Source organism: Bos mutus, chromosome 21 (genome assembly GCF_027580195.1).
Source record: "Bos mutus isolate GX-2022 chromosome 21, NWIPB_WYAK_1.1, whole genome shotgun sequence".
Classification (NCBI taxonomy): Eukaryota; Metazoa; Chordata; class Mammalia; order Artiodactyla; family Bovidae; genus Bos; species Bos mutus.
In genome coordinates this window covers 21,127,432-21,142,990 of record NC_091637.1, presented here as the reverse complement: position 1 = coordinate 21,142,990, position 15,559 = coordinate 21,127,432, and the positions used below count along the sequence as shown (strand labels likewise).

Sequence of the window (15,559 nt, the reverse complement as noted above, 5' to 3'; positions counted from 1 at the left end):
ATAGACTAGCATTTGATTGGATTCTAAATAGAGATGTAGACAATGTTAGTAGAAAAATTTATAAGGGAATGGAAGAAAACCCATTATCCCAATTCTATAGAAGGGAAACACAGAAAACTTGTTTTTCCTTTTCTTATTTGGACCTTATGTTTTCAAAACATAAACAATCAGAAAACATGCTCCCACATGAGGATACAGTCCAAGGCCAGGGGATGGGGTAAGTGATGTCTTAGATCTGATACCCAAAATGAGTTAGTTCCAAGGTGCGCCAACGAGCGTGACTGATTCCTTAGCCCGGGGTGCCCTCAGTCCTGCCGACACTGGAGCCCCCGGGTTGTTCAGACCATCTCTGCGGCCAGTAACACAGCCCAGCTGCACAGAGCAGTAGCAAGCTTGAGCGCCAGGCGCCACTGGCCCAGCCTGGCTGGCTCTCTCGGGCCCCTACATTCTACACACGTGGATTGATAGGAGCTTCACCACTTACAAAACACTACTGCCACATCACAGGGAACTAACTCGCCAGCTAAGTGGCGGAAATCAAGACTCAAGCTCAGGCTCCTAGGTGCCTCCAAGGACCAGAGTGCCCTTCCCCCCAGGGACTGTGAACCAAGAGGCCTGACTTTACGCTGCAGGTACCCAACCTCCTTGTCTTCCCAGGGTGCTACTGTATACGGCACATGTTTTCCTTCAACTGGTATTGAGATACTCACTGCAGTCGTTGCCATAATTATGACACACCTTCGGGTGTTGTGAGACTGAGGTTAGAAATCTAGAATACTGTTCTAGATTAGAAGTTCTTCCAACACCAGAAAGATTAAGAACTGTCAGAGCCCAGGAGATTCTAGGAAGCCATTAAATTTAAGCTGCTAACTCTACAAGCAAGAAAATGAAGGCCCAGAGAGGTGAGGTAATCAAATGAGATAAAAGACATTAACTGAAAAAGAGTTTTATTACCGTGGAAGATTCCTCTTATTCCTAGCAAAGCCACTGGCCCTGCCTAAGCTTCCCAGAGGGCCTGAAGTCTCCAACTCAGTTACCATGCAAATCTTTCCATCAAACACCCAGCATTAAGCTTATTAACCCTTAGACCAGTGAATCTGGTCCTGGAAGCACATGAGAAACACCCAGGAAGCACTATTAATACCTAACCCCACCACAGACCAACTAAATCAGACTCTTTAAGAGTTGGGCCAAGCATTTTTTAGAAAACAATGCAAAGGACTGATATGTCTGGGGTTGTGAACCATGGTCTTTAGACCAAAGTATAGTCCGGGGACCTCTGGCCTCAAAAATCACCCTGAAATCTTGTTAATAATGCAGACTTCTGGTCCACCTGGAGACTGACTCCAAGTGAGAGAAGAGCATCCCAGGAATCCGAGGCTGACCAGAGAACCACAGCGCTGGCACCGAGTGAGTCCTGGAAATCACACCCGTGCTCCAGCCGACCCTGTGGTCCGGGATGGCCCCAGCAGCTGGCCTGGCAAAGGCTCCTGGATGATTTAGACTTTGGTTCCCTCTCTAAGCTGAGAGCCCCTGCAGACGCCCCACGGCATCAATCCCCAGCAGCTGCAGTGAACCTTTCAGAAAGGACGGCAGAGTCTAGCACGGCTCTGCACGGCCAACCCGGGCCTCCCATCTCACCCAGAGCTAAGGCGCAGGCCCCCACAAGGATCTACAAGCCCAGTGAGGCCACCCTGGCCCCCTCTCCTGCACCTTCCCCCTCCTCTCTCCAGTTTTTCCTCTCCACTAACTGCTCCTCCCTCACAGCTCCCTATCTCGCTCCTTCAGAGCTCTGCTCAAATGTCCTTTATCACGGAGATGTCCCTACTTCAAGCAGAAAACCTGAGGCCTCCCCACCAAACCTCTCTGTCCTCCGTCCCTGCTTTGTTTTTCTCCATAATACTTTTCACCAGCTCTCAAACTTTTTTTCCTTATTACCTGTAAGCCTTCACACACAAGATCACGAGCTCCATGAAAGTAAGACTTTTGTTTATTTTCTTCCGTGTTATCATCCCAGTACCTATAGTGCCTGGCACAGAACAGACACCCAAATATTGATTCTAGGAATTAATACCTTAGAAACACCAATCTCAAAACATGATTTGTACCAAAAGATCATCAAGGAGCTGATTATGCCAAAATCACTTCTCCACTCATCTCATCTTGGCCAAAGGCTTTTTAAAAACAGGCTAATAAACCTCATGAAACAGAGACTATTTAGAAATAAGGATTTTCAGTCAATTAACCCAGTCCAAATGGGTCTGTGAGTCAATGACAACTTGTTCTGAGGAACAGATGAAACTATGGAGACAGAAAATACAGTTGAAAGAAGTTAATTGGACAGATGGATTTCAGATACTGCCCTGGTATCTGTGCAGGTTCAGAAGAAAACCTGAGTACACTCCCAGCCCTTTTCCCATCAGGAAGTCTCCAGCAGACCAGAGAGGACAGGCAGGCTCCCACCCAGGGTGAGTCGGCAACATGCAGGCCCAGTGCAGGCTACAACCGCCTGCTCCCCACAGAATGAGCCATCAGACGAACACACCTGAGGGGGACCCATCTCTTTCCCTGCGCCCACTTATCCCCACCTGCTTCCAAAACTCATCTGAAACACGAACAATAAGCTCTACCAGGCTGGGAGTGCAGAAGCTTTTGTCAAGGCCTCACAGCAGCTGGGGAGAAGCCCGCTGTTACTAGGTCTCACTGAGATCCTCGGTGCTGCTTCCCGCCTCCGTCCTGATCCTTGCTGACCTCTCTCCTCGCCACCTCTGGTCTCTCCCCACAGTCCTCCTATGTGTCTCTTTAAGACCAATCTTCCCCCAAACACCACTTTTATCAGTCATCCACTCTGCTCAAAAATCTACAATAGTTTCCCGTGGCCCATCACATCAGCTGCAACCCCAATGCCAGGCTTTTGAGAACCTCCGTAACCTAACCTAGGCATTGACCAAGTCTCCTGACTTTGCATTTCAAGAGCTGCTTCTTCACCTGCCTCAAAGCACCAAATCACTGCCTTCACCTTCAACAGCACTGGTAAGAGACCAGATTGCAGAGACTGGAACAGACCATGTCTCCAACTTCCATTCCTGCCAAAAGCGTCCTCACTGTCCACACCACCCACACCCATTCCCCCCCAACTTCTATTATGTTGTTTGTTTGTTATTTGGATATTTTTGGCCTTGCTACACAGCTTGTGGGATCTTAATTCCCCAACCAGATACTGAACCTTGGCCCTCAGCAGTGAAAGCAGAGTCCTAACCATTGGCCCACCGGGGAATTTCCCCCCTCCTCCTAGCCTCTAGTCCCACTGCCCTTTCCCACTTGACTTCCACAACACACACACACTAGACGCATGCATCTGTGCTCATTCATTCACTCAATAACGCTAGCTGAGCACCCACTACATGCCAGGCCTTATTCCAGCCACTGTGGACACCACAGAACAAAGTCCCTCCCCATGCAGTGATGACATTCCACTAGAAACAAGCAAATTCATATGTCAGGTAGTCATACATAGCCTTTCTCAACAGGAGTTCAACTGAAGTCAGAAACTGGAATGACTATATTCTCAATTCTGAAGCAAGTGAGAGAGCAAGCCACGTGAATACAGCGAAGAGGTTTTAGGCAGAGCAAAGAGCAAGTAGAAAGCCCTGAAGCAGCGAAGTGTTTGGTGCAAGCAAAGAACCTGAACCAGAGTGGAGGCTGTGACAAGAGACGGAGATGGGAAGCAGGTACTGGAGGGCCACTGCAAGGACTGATGTTCACTTTCAGATGGAAGGCTGGCGGGGACATGGGGGAGGGGAGCAACCTGCATTGGCAGGCAAATTCCTTACCAGCGAGCAACTGAGGAAACCCTATTTTATATATAGTAATGTGTATACATCAATCCCAATTTCCCAAATTATCCCTCCCCCGTAACCCTCTGGTAACCATAACATATTTTTTAAATGAAGGAAAACCTTCTAATCCTTTAAGCTGCTTGCTGCTTAGTCACTCAAGTCATGCCCGACTCTTTGTGACCCACTGGACTGTAGCCCGCCAGGCTCCTCTGTCCGTGGGATTTCCCAGGCAAGAATACTGGAGTGGGTTGCCATTTTCTTCTCCAGGGGATCGTCTCAACCCAGGGATGGAACCAGCGTCTCCTGTGTCTCCTGCATTTCCTGCACTGCAGGCGGATCCTTAACCTGCTGAGCCATCCATCAGCGAAGTCCTTTAAGACTGAGCCCAAATTCCACCTCCACCTCAAAGTCCCCTGTACCAGTGCGAGGCCGTGCTATACCCTACGCCCAGGGCGGCAGGACCACTAGGGTGGCCCAGCATTAGCAGCACATGCCCACAGCAACTAATGTTCATGGAAGTTTCTTGTGCTGCCCACATGCCTCTCCTGTCGTGCGGAACATGTCCCTTTGGACACTCTTGCCCCCAAGTCCCTGCCTGGGTCCCAGTCTCTCTCCCCATTGACTTAATTAACTCCTGGTAATTAAAGCTACTGTTTAGTGATGAACTGCCAAGAGACTGACCTCTCTCACAGGGTGTAAATATTTTAAAAGGGGACTCTAAGGGGAAATGCAAACGTCTTCAGACTCAGGGGAATGGTGGAACAATAAGCACTGGGGCTCACTGGGGATATGGGTAGGTGGCTGCCTTCTAAGGGTATAGGTGCTTAGAAAAGCAATGTCAAAGGGAGACAAGTGGGGTAATGAAAAATGAGATTACATCACTGCCACCGCCTCCCTCCTCCCAAACAGCCATTGAATCCATTTTGGGTACCAGGGAATGTTCCCCAGAGGTAACCCCAGCCATCTCTGGGGTGACTGGTGTGAAAGTAACCACCATCCTCAGAAACAAAATCCCTCTTAAGACACGTCTGGCCTGGAAGCAAATTGTTCTCTAATTGCTTTCAGTGGGGAAACTCCTTGAGGGCGAAGTTCATCTCACATGATACTTTCATGCTCCACGGAGCATCCAGTTCTCTCTGGGCTGGGCCCAGGGTGGGCCTTACAAAAGCAACTGTAGATAACTGATCAATGATGGCCCAGTGGCAAAAAGGCTCCAAAGGATTTTAAATACAAGCAAGCATTCTAACCAAGGACAACAGTAGTATTAATCATACACCTAATATTTTTAAGGGCCTGAAGATTTATAGTTTAATGAAGTCTTGGGCAGTGAAGTAGTTTTTACAACCTCAGCCAGTTCAGTTCAGGCCTGGAGTCTGTCTAACAAAGGCAAAGGCAGAGAGCAGCCCCTGTCCACAGACACGAGCCTCAGCTGGGCCAAGCCCCAGAAGAATCTGAACAGCTGCTCATTACCCACCCTGGACTCCTTTCTCCTCCAAAAAATTCATTCTACTTGTCAGCTCCACCCAGATGCGTGCAGCCCTGGCTCCCTGAATTAAGGAACCATTACCATCAGAGGTCCTAGCCTAATTCACTACTGGGGAGAATGTATCTTTACTGCACATCTAACAAAGGCAGCGAGGGGTGGCCTGGTTCAACACCATACCTCTTCTGCTGCTGCTGCTGCTAAGTCACTTCAGTCGTGTCCGACTCTGTGCGACCCCATAGACGGCAGCCCACCAGGCCCTGCCGTCCCTGGGATTCTCCAGGCAAGAACACTGGAGTGGGCTGCCATTTCCTCCTCCAATGCATGAAAGTGAAAAGTGAAAGTGAAGTCGCTCAGTCGTGTCCGACTCTTAGCGACCCCATGGACTGCAGCCCACCAGGCTCCTCCGTCCATGGGATTTTCCAGGCAAGAGTACTGGAGTGGGGCTCCATTGCCTTCTCCCACACCTCTTCTAGAGGAATGCAGTTCTGAGCAGTTAAGAGTTTTTGCTTTAGGGCATTCAATGTCTGTCTCTAAAATTAAAAACAGATTTACTGGTTGTTTTCTTTTTGTAAAGATGACATACAAGCTCATAGAAAATTCAAATGATAGGCAAAAATATAAAGAAAAGAGTAAAAACCACTCCAATCCCACCACTCAGTGGTAAAATCTTAGAGTAAGCTCTGTTCTGCAGAGAAGTGAACCCATTCTGAGTTAAACCTAGGGTGTTACTCTTGCCTTTCTGGATAAGCCTGCGGATTTCATTTTTGCAGAAGACCATTAATGCTACCCCTGCAATACTGGAAAAAATTTCATGGGTCTCCAATATTTCTGGAGCTCACGAATGGACATAACAAAGTCATACAGACCCCCCTGTCCCACATACATACTGACTCGAGGCCAGAAGGTCATCTGTTCAGCAGACATACCCCTTTTTTCACTCAACATGGCAGCAGTCTTTCTACAATCGATCATGTAAATAGAGCATGTATGCAGAGCTCCAGCACATCTCCTGGAGCATGTCAATGACAGGAAAGGGGACAGACACCGTACCTCTTGATACAGCACCTTCAGAATCTGAAATGGAGAATCTGGGTAAATGTGACTTTCCCAGAGTCACCCAGCCAACAGAGGACAGCTGTTCTCTAAGCACTGATGCATTTGAGGAATGACTCTGAGGTGACACCAAACTCAGAAGGTGCTCATTAACTTTTCTTTTAGTCATAAAAAGGATCAGATGTGTCATTTCAACACACACATAAACACTTCCCACTGTCAAATAAAAATGAATGGTTGGCTGAAGTAGCACTTTTATCCCTAAAAACACTTCTCAGAATTAAAAAAAAAACTAATGGACACCCCCTCCTCCACTTCTAAAGCATGAAGCGGGAGAATACTGGACCAGATGCCCACAGACGGAAACACACACAGACTGCAGGCACACTGGACCAGATGCCCACAGAGACACACACAGACTGTGGGCACACGACCAGATGCCCACAGACGGAGACACACTCAGACTGTGGGCACATGACCAGATGCCCACAGACGGAAACATACACAGACTGCGGGCACACTGGACCAGATGCCCACAGACAGAGACACACACAGACTGCGGGCACACTGGACCAGATGCCCACAGACAGAGACACACACAGACTGTGGGCACACGACCAGATGCCCATAGACGGAGACACACTCAGACTGTGGGCACATGACCAGATGCCCACAGACGGAAACATACACAGACTGCGGGCACACTGGACCAGATGCCCACAGACGGAGACATACACAGACTGCGGGCACACTGGACCAGATGCCGACAGACGGAGACACACACAGACTGTGAGCACACGACCAGATGCCCACAGACGGAGACACACACAGACTGCGGGCACACGACCAGATGCCCACAGACGGAGACACACACAGACTGCGGGCACACGACCAGATGCCCACAGACAGAGACACACACAGACTGTGGGCACACTGGACCAGATGCCCACAGACGGAGACACACACAGACTGCGGGCATACACCACTACTCCACCTCACAGACATCGACACTTGGAACGCTCTTCTATTCGCGATGCTCCTATTTTTGTAGGAAAAGAAAAAAGTTAAAACCAACTTGCATAGAAAGATAGAGCTGGGGAAAAAGATCTAATAAAAACACTAAATATTAAAATGCTAACAGTAAATCTAGGTTATAGAGTTTATCATTTTTATTTCATTTGTATACCCATCTGTATTGCCTAAATTTTCCACATGAATAATGTCCTTTAGAGTTTTAAAAGAAAAATAATTAATCCATAATCTAGGTTGGTCTATTTGGATTTTGGTTTCCAGTGTAGAAAAATACAGATTCAGAGCTCTAGGGGGTTCACCACTCTTTCCAGTTCTGCAGAAGCAGAAGTGTTAAGACGAAGCTCAAACCCCATGAAGGTTCCCATGCAATAGGAAAGTTCGCCACGACCAGGCTGAGTAGAGGGCAAGAATTAGTACCTCCTCTTCTGTCCCCCATGTGTAGGCAAGATGAAAATCCTAAACCAAACTCTTCTTCAGGTACAACCCCAACCCACCCCCACCCCACCTCTTTCAAGAGTTCACAGACCTCTGTTCTCGGAGCAACTTCCAATGTACCTGTCCACAGCCACCCCTTGGCCACAAAATTACCCACACCATTTGGTATCTGCATACCTTCCCCAGTAACCCAATCCTAGGGAGCCCCTTTTGCAATACTTTATTTCTAAAAAAGTTATTCCTCCTTTTCCTTAAGTTTCACAAACACAGGATCCCATTCAAATGATACAGAATTATTCATTCCATCAATTAATAAACATTGTTAACTACACTGCATAGAGCTTTAGGGCAAGGTTATGTTAACAAAAAAGGGTTAGTATTCATGGAGCCTGAGAAAAACAAGTGGGAATTGAGGAGCAAGAGTTTGCTAGTATGTCCGAGTCCTGCCCAGAAGTTAGGGGCTGGGGGTGGGGAGGGCCATGACCAGAGGACAGAGATATCTGTCATTCTGCAGTTTCAGTTCTCAAGGCTAGTTAATACCCTGATTTTTTGCATCAGTCTCTTCCAAGTTTGGTTAGTCACTCTCCCTGGATCTGAACCAGCTCCACGTGGCCTACACAACTGAATTTCAAGGCTTCCCTGGTGGCTCAGTAGTGAAGAACCCACCTGCCAATGCAGGAGACAACAGGTTTGATCCCTGGTCCCGTAAGAGCCCACATGCTGTGGATGCGGTGTAACTAAAGTCAGTGCGCCACAACTATTGAACCTGTGCTCTCAAGGCCAGGAGCCACATTTACTGAGCCCATGTGCTGCAATTACTGAAGCCCGCACACCCTAGAGCCCAAGCTCAGCAACAAGAGAAGCCACTGCCATGAGAAGCCCGCACACCACAACTAGAGAGTTAGCCCCCACTCGCCACGAGATAAAAGCCTGAGCAGCAACAAAGATGCAACACAGCCAATAACTAAATAAAAATTATATTAAAAACAAACAAACAAACAAAACCACCTGAATTTCAGGTTTCTGAAACTTCATACACTGAAGCCCTGAGATCCCACCAAAATAAAGTCACCTCCCAGGATGACAACTGTATCCTCTCTATCAGCAGCACCCATCACGGTATGGATCTGATGTATCCAGTAGTCTCTGATAGGTCCCTGTGCCTTACGGAATTAAATCCAAACCTGACCTGCCTTTCACAAGCCCAGCTCAGCTTACCAGCCTCATCCCTGGACAAACCAAGCCTCTCACAGCTCTGTGCTTTCACGTATAACTCCCTCTACATAGAATGTCCTTTGCCCAGTCTTACATGGTGGTAACACTGTTCTTCCTCCAAAGCCCAGTTCAGAAGTCACCCTGGCCCCAAAGCCTTCCCTATTTCCCCCGGCATTTAGTTCTTACCCTCTTAACTGTAGCTCTCTAAATACAGGGGGTTTTGAGAATTTGTTAAGTACATTGTAGCTCATTTTAATTATCTGACCTCCCCTAGATACACTGAGCTTGAGGGAAGGAGCTCACATTGTATCTAGAAGTCCCAGTACAGTGTCAAGACTGAAACAAGAAATCAGTGTTGAAGGACTGAGCACATGGAACATTGGCATTAAGTTATTTAAAGGAAAACAGAGTCTCACAATATTCAAGAACTGAAGTGTCCCTACAGTTAATCTCATCCAAAATGACAACAGGGCTGGGAGGCAGTGTGGATGTTTTAAAATTTTAATAAAAGAAACTAACATGTTGTACTAAAAGTTAATTTAATCAGTACAAAAACCCTAGGAAGTAGGTACTTTTACCTGCATTGAAGCTGAGAAAAGCTTGAGGCTTTTCCAGATAGGAAACTGAGGCACCAGAAGGGTTAAATAACTCAAAATCATTCAGTTAGTAAGTGGCAGAAGCAAGACACAAACTCAGTAGTCTGGCTCCAGAGCCAGAGGGCTCCGGAATCAGGAAGACCTGGGTTTGAATACAGATTATGTTACAAATGTAGCTTTGGATAAGTCATCTAACTCCTCTGAGCTTGTAAATGTAAAGGCGGCAGGACTACTCCTCTTAGAGTGCAGAGAAGACTAAGTTAAATATGATAATGTTTGTAAAAGTCTCTAAAATTGATTTTGCCACCTAACAGGCACTCCATAAATGTTAATTCATTTTTCTTTCCCTTCCTAAAAGCTGGGCAAAATAGTCTCTCTGAGAGAAAAGATCCTCCTCCCCCAGACTGCTTGAGGCTTTTCAAAGCAGACCAAGTAGTGAGGCCACTCCATACATTAAGCCTTGCCTTACCTTACCTGCTTATTTGTCCATACCAGAGTCCTTTTAAAATGTAAATATCATCATGTCACTCACTTAAAACCCTTCAAAAGCTCCTAATTACACTGGGGGTAAATCCAAACTCTGGAGGGAAAGGCATTCTGTCCCGGAGGCCCCCAGTGAACTGACACACCTCTCTAGAAACTTATCTCCTCTCCAGTCACAGGCCTCTTTCACTTCCTCCAACTTACCAAGCTCTGTGCTGCTCCACACATGGTTAACTCTCACCCCTCCTTCAGGTCTCGGCCTAAATGTCACTTCCTCAAGGGACGCTTTCCCTGAGCCCCCAACCCAAATCAAGGCCCATTATCTCTCACCACGCTCTTCACCTTTCTCCCCTTGTACTCATGACAGTTTGAAATGATTAGTTCACCACTTCCTTCAACGTTTTATTCAAAAGACAACTTCTCAGGAGCCCTTTCCAGACCACTCAAATATAAATTCAGTCTCTACCCAATAACCCAATAACCTGTTTTCTTTTTCTCATTAGCACTTATTAACAGCATATATTTTTATCTTATATTTTATTTTATTGTCTGTGCAACGCTCCCCCCATTAAAGCTCCACAAAGGCAGTTATTTTTGCTTTGTTTTCTTCACATCATCTAAAACAATGCCCAGCAGGTATTTGTTGACAAATACCTGTTGCTGAGTGATGTTTCAAGATTATTTGTTTATTATTGAGTCTATGAACTCAAGGCAAAACATGTCTTTCTGGTTTACCCCTATACTCCCAGCACCTAGTGCAGTGGCTGGCACATAATAAGTGCTCAGTAAAATTTTACTGAATGAATCGAAGCCATGACCAGTGGAACAACTGGAAAGCGGTCAAAATCTGTGTGCTAGCACCTTGCTTCCTCTTCTCTTTCACTGCATAATGTACTTGGGGTGAGGCAACAGACCCCTGAAAACCCACCATGCACCTTCCAGGCCAGACATCTGTCTGTCCACTTTCTGTAACCTCAGCCACACTGTACACACCAACAGAGGCACCCAACAGACCCTGCAGAACACAGAGCTGAAGGCAAGTGGGCCAGCCCTGAGCCAAATACAACCTTTCCCCACTCCCCACCAAGTCCCATTCTCTGACTGGCAGTCCTATCCTAGGCTAGTCCTGGGTGCCAGCCATGCTGGTCTGGGTGGGCCCTAGGATTTATTCCAGTTTAGGATTTTTAATGCCACCTCTGGCCTACTCAAAAAAGAAAAGTTCAAAATCCCTGAGCAGCTCCAATAATCCTAGGGTTCTCGGAAGCAGGCATACCTAAGGTCGTCCGGACCCCTCCCCCTCACAAGCGCTGATCCAAGGCCAGGAGGCCATCTGTCCAGCAGACGCTCCCCGTCCGCCCTCGGGTCACATTGAGCCTCTTCCCCCCCAGGTTGGCAGGAAGAGTCCCTGCAGAGAGACAATCTCCACCCTGATCAACAGGCCTGGTCACCCTCCCTGGGCCCCCCAACTCTGGAGCAGGCATACCCGTCTGCTCCCGAAGAAACCTCCCCCAGGGACAAGAACTTGGGCGGAGGTGGGGGCAGGGACTGAGGGGCGCCAAAAAAGGACGATCCCCCAAGTGTCTGCCCCGTGACGGCGCCAGCTCCTCGGGCGGCCGGGATGGTCCGGCTGACAGGGCGCCCCAGCCGGGCAAAGTGGCACCGTTATCCGTGTCCGGGCGGGGGGCCGCGGGCCGACGCCAAGGGCGACCGCCCGTCTCGCGCGGGGAGGACAGACAGCAAGCGTGCCCGCCCGGCGAGGTAGCGGCGGGTCGGGACGGCGGAAGGGGCAGGCGGCCCGTCCGCCGGGGGCGGGGTGGGGTGGCGGCCGGGGCCCGCCAGGCGGCGGTCGGGGGAAGTAGCTGCCGCCTCAGGCGGCGAGCAGGGTCCGCCCGGCTGCAGGGCCGGGCCGCGGCGCGGGCGCGGGCTCGGCCCCGGCTCTGCTCTGCCCGGGCTCGGGCTGGGGCGGCCCCGGCGGCGGCCCCGGCCCACAAGCCCCGCCCGGCCCGGCCCGCGGGGGGCGCTTACCTGGCGGCGGCGGCGGCTGCAGGCCCCGGGCTCGGCCGCGCGCGTCCCCAGCGCCGGCTGTGGGAGCCACAACATGGCGACGGCGGTGGCGGGCGGGGCTGCGGCTCCGGGGGCGGAGCGGGGGCGGGAGCCTGCCTGGCGGCGGGACCTGGCTGGGGCCGCGGGCGGGGAGGGGGAGGGTGGCCGGCCGGGCGGAAGGCGACTTGGACCTGGGCACCCGCCCAGGGCCGTGCGGCTGAGGGGCAGCCCCGGCTTGGGGCCTGGCCTCTCGCCTCTTGCCTCCCGCCCCAGGCAGGCTGCTCCGCACCGACCCGACGGCGGCGACGGCAGTGGCGGCGGGCGGGGCGGGGCGGGGCGGGGACGGCGTCGGGCAAGGCCGGACCCTCGGCCTCGCCTGCCCCAGCCGAGCACCCGGCGCGGTTCCGGTCCGGCGGCCGCCCCCTGCGACCTGGGCCTCTGGTCCTCTGACGCGCCTCCCGGGCGGGGGGCCTGAGGTTGGGGCCGAGGTCCCCCACTAGAGGGTCACGATCTGCCTACGAGGTGCCTCGCCCCTGCGGACTGGAGCGCCTCTGGAGCCGGGACGGCGTCCTCTTCCTTCAAAATCCGGCTCGTAGTGGGGCCTAGGAGGCTGTTACCTGAAAGGGAGCAGAGGCGGCGTGGGCCTGCGCTTAGTAGGTGCGCCCTAAATGCTCGGTCATCGCTGCATCTGGGAACTTGCACGCGGGCCTGGAGGTGCAGGGGCGCTGTGACATGACCGTGAGACCCGCGGCGAACGGAGTTGGCGGCCTGGCGACGGCTGCCTCCCAGGGGTAGACTGAGAGATCCTCCGAGTTACTGGGGAAGCTCTGACTGTGCGAGGTGAGAACTCGGAACAGGCGGGCAGAGGGCCAGGAAGGACCTTCCAAGAACCCGGAGGACCGGGGAACGGGCGGCGTTAAAGGTGGCAGCCAGGTGGGGAGGGGAGAGCACGGAGTCGGTGTCTGGCACTGAGCACCCACTGCTAATGGAGAAATGCCCTCAGAAGAACCGGGAAAGAGACGCCAATTTACTCGAGGGGTGGAACTAGCTCAGCCAAGGCCTGCTCTGGGCCAGGCTCTTCACTGAGTTGAGCACTAGGTAGGCAGTTTGTGGTGGTGGAGCAATGAAGGCAGTAAAGGGTGATGAATCCAGAAATTTGGCAGGAGGAGGGAGGGGAGGGAGGGGAGGAAGGGGGAGGGCTGGGGGAAGGGACTGGGCCTATGGCTCCAGGGGTAGTAACTGTGGTTAACACTGGAAATTTCCTAATCATCTTGTGTTCTCCCCACACGCAAGTGTATGAAAGGTAAATACCTGAGATGATCGATAGGTTAAATAACTTGATTGTCGTAATCATTTCCGTGTACACATATGTATATAAATCATCATATTGCATACTTTGAATATGTGTATTTGTTAACTATACCTCAATAAAGCTGGAGAAAAAAATGTTTAAGGTAAAGAAGAGGTGATTTTTTTTTTCTTTTTTTCAATTTGAGGAAGAACTCTCAAAGGATCTGAGAGGGGAGACTAAAAGATAAAAGATAGGATAATTAATAGTGGGTGATCTCAGAAAAGAAAAAGGAAATAGGGCTGGGGAAGAGGGAGGAAGAAATCCGAGAAGAGGCACATCTCTTCCTACTAGATCTAGACAGTACACAAAGACAGAAATATTTTGAGGTGAGGAGGCATGCATTCTCAGCCCTGCATGTTTCCATGGGTCAGCTGCCTGGATGACCCCCTGAGTCAACCATAATCCTTCAGGGGTCACTGCCCTTTAAAGTTTAAGTGCAATTGGCTCAAACCCAATTTGACATAAAGTGGGAAACACAGCTTATGTGTCAGTACTTCCAAAGATTCATGGGGGGACTTCAATTTCTGCAAATTATCACTGGCCCCAGTTACCTATTTCCCAAAACATAATCCACTGTGCTTTTTAAGGAAATTTGTCTCTATATCCTGCATTATTGTTGTTGTTCAATTGCTAAGTCATGTCTGACTCTTGCGACCCCGTGGACTGTAACCCACATGCTCCTCTGTCCATGGGATTTTCCAGGCAAGAATACTAGAGTGGGTTGCCATTTCCTTCTCTAGGAGATCTTCTGGGACCAGGGATCAAACCTGTGTCTCCTGCATTGTCAGATGGATTCTTTACAACTGAGCAACCAAGGAAACCTCTATACCCTGGATACCATTCCATTTATATTCCCCCAAAATACAGCACCATGAAAACAAGTAAAATGCCCAGTGTTCCATGATTGTTAAATTATAGTTGATTTGTAATAACCATTGAAATCATGTTGAATGCAATATTGTAAATCAACTATACTCTAATACAAAAAAAAAAATTTTTTTTAATCCAGTTGAACAGAATTCCCCTGCTGCCCAGTGGTTAAAACTCTACCTTCCAATGGGGTTCCATTCCTGATCCCACATGCCTTGTGGTACAGCCAGAAAAAGAAAGCGTGTTGAAGAAAAAGATTAATGTCATGGCATCTACATATAATTAAAAAGCACATTATAAAGTGATATGATACCAGCTTGTAATATATAAATATACATAAATGTGTATCATATGTAGATTTTTTAATGGGAGTTTTATTTTCTTCTGTGACTTCTGTATTTTCTTTTTACACTAGTACATTAATATTTACTTGAAATCAGGAAAAATTATATTTTCAAGTGCATTTTTATAAAAAGGTATTTCTTACAGATATTTATGGAATTAAAAAGAACGGTATTAGGAATCAGGAAAGGAAGTTGGAAATGATCTTTGAGGGATAGATGGGACTTTGGCAACAAAGAGGGGCTAGTTGAGGAGGCTGACCTTTGCAGAAGGAACAGTGCAATCAGTGATACAAAATAAGAAGTTCAGCAAACACCAAGAGGTCAGTTTGCTTGGAGCACAGATTCACTTGGGAGAAATATAGGTGAGTCATTCTGGAAAGGTAGGGCTTTGATCCTGCATACCAAGCTGAACCCTCTGTGATTTGATGGCTGGAAGAAGAATCCTGAGGCTTGAACTGTGCAGGTGATAAATTTTAAAGTAAATGTTCCTGTATCCTCTTCCTTAATGAGATTCTAGATCTTAGCCCTTCTTCTAGTTCAGCTGCTAAGTCATGTCTGACTCTTTACCCCATTGCCTGCAGCATGCCACGCTCCTGTGTCCTCTATTGTAGCCCAGAGTTTGCTCAAATCCATGTTCATTGAGTCAATGGTGCTATCTGAAACTTCTCATCCTGTCCCACCCCCTTCTCCTTTGGCTTTAAATCTTTCCCAGCATCAGGGTCTTTTCCACTGAAAAGCCCTTCTACCCTAATGCTGTTTGGGTGTCAGATTGACTCAGAATGAAGAGGTAGGGACAACAGTTTTTGCATTCC

General features: G+C 49.2%; 1 protein-coding gene across 5 annotated transcripts in view; it reads right to left on the bottom strand.

The window, feature by feature from the left end:
- The window catches only part of ZNF592 (zinc finger protein 592), a 49,011-nt gene extending 36,030 nt beyond the window's left edge, over window positions 1–12,981 (bottom strand). For 4 of the 5 annotated variants that reach the window (XM_070358335.1, XM_070358338.1, XM_070358336.1 and 1 more), the window contains exon 1: window positions 12,165–12,318. The gene's annotated coding sequence lies outside the window, so the exon portion shown is untranslated. Of the gene's footprint in view, window positions 1–12,164; window positions 12,319–12,799 lie in introns of those variants that run through there. The other variant, XM_070358337.1, reaches the window with a different exon arrangement.
- Window positions 12,982–15,559: the final 2,578 nt, after the last annotated feature.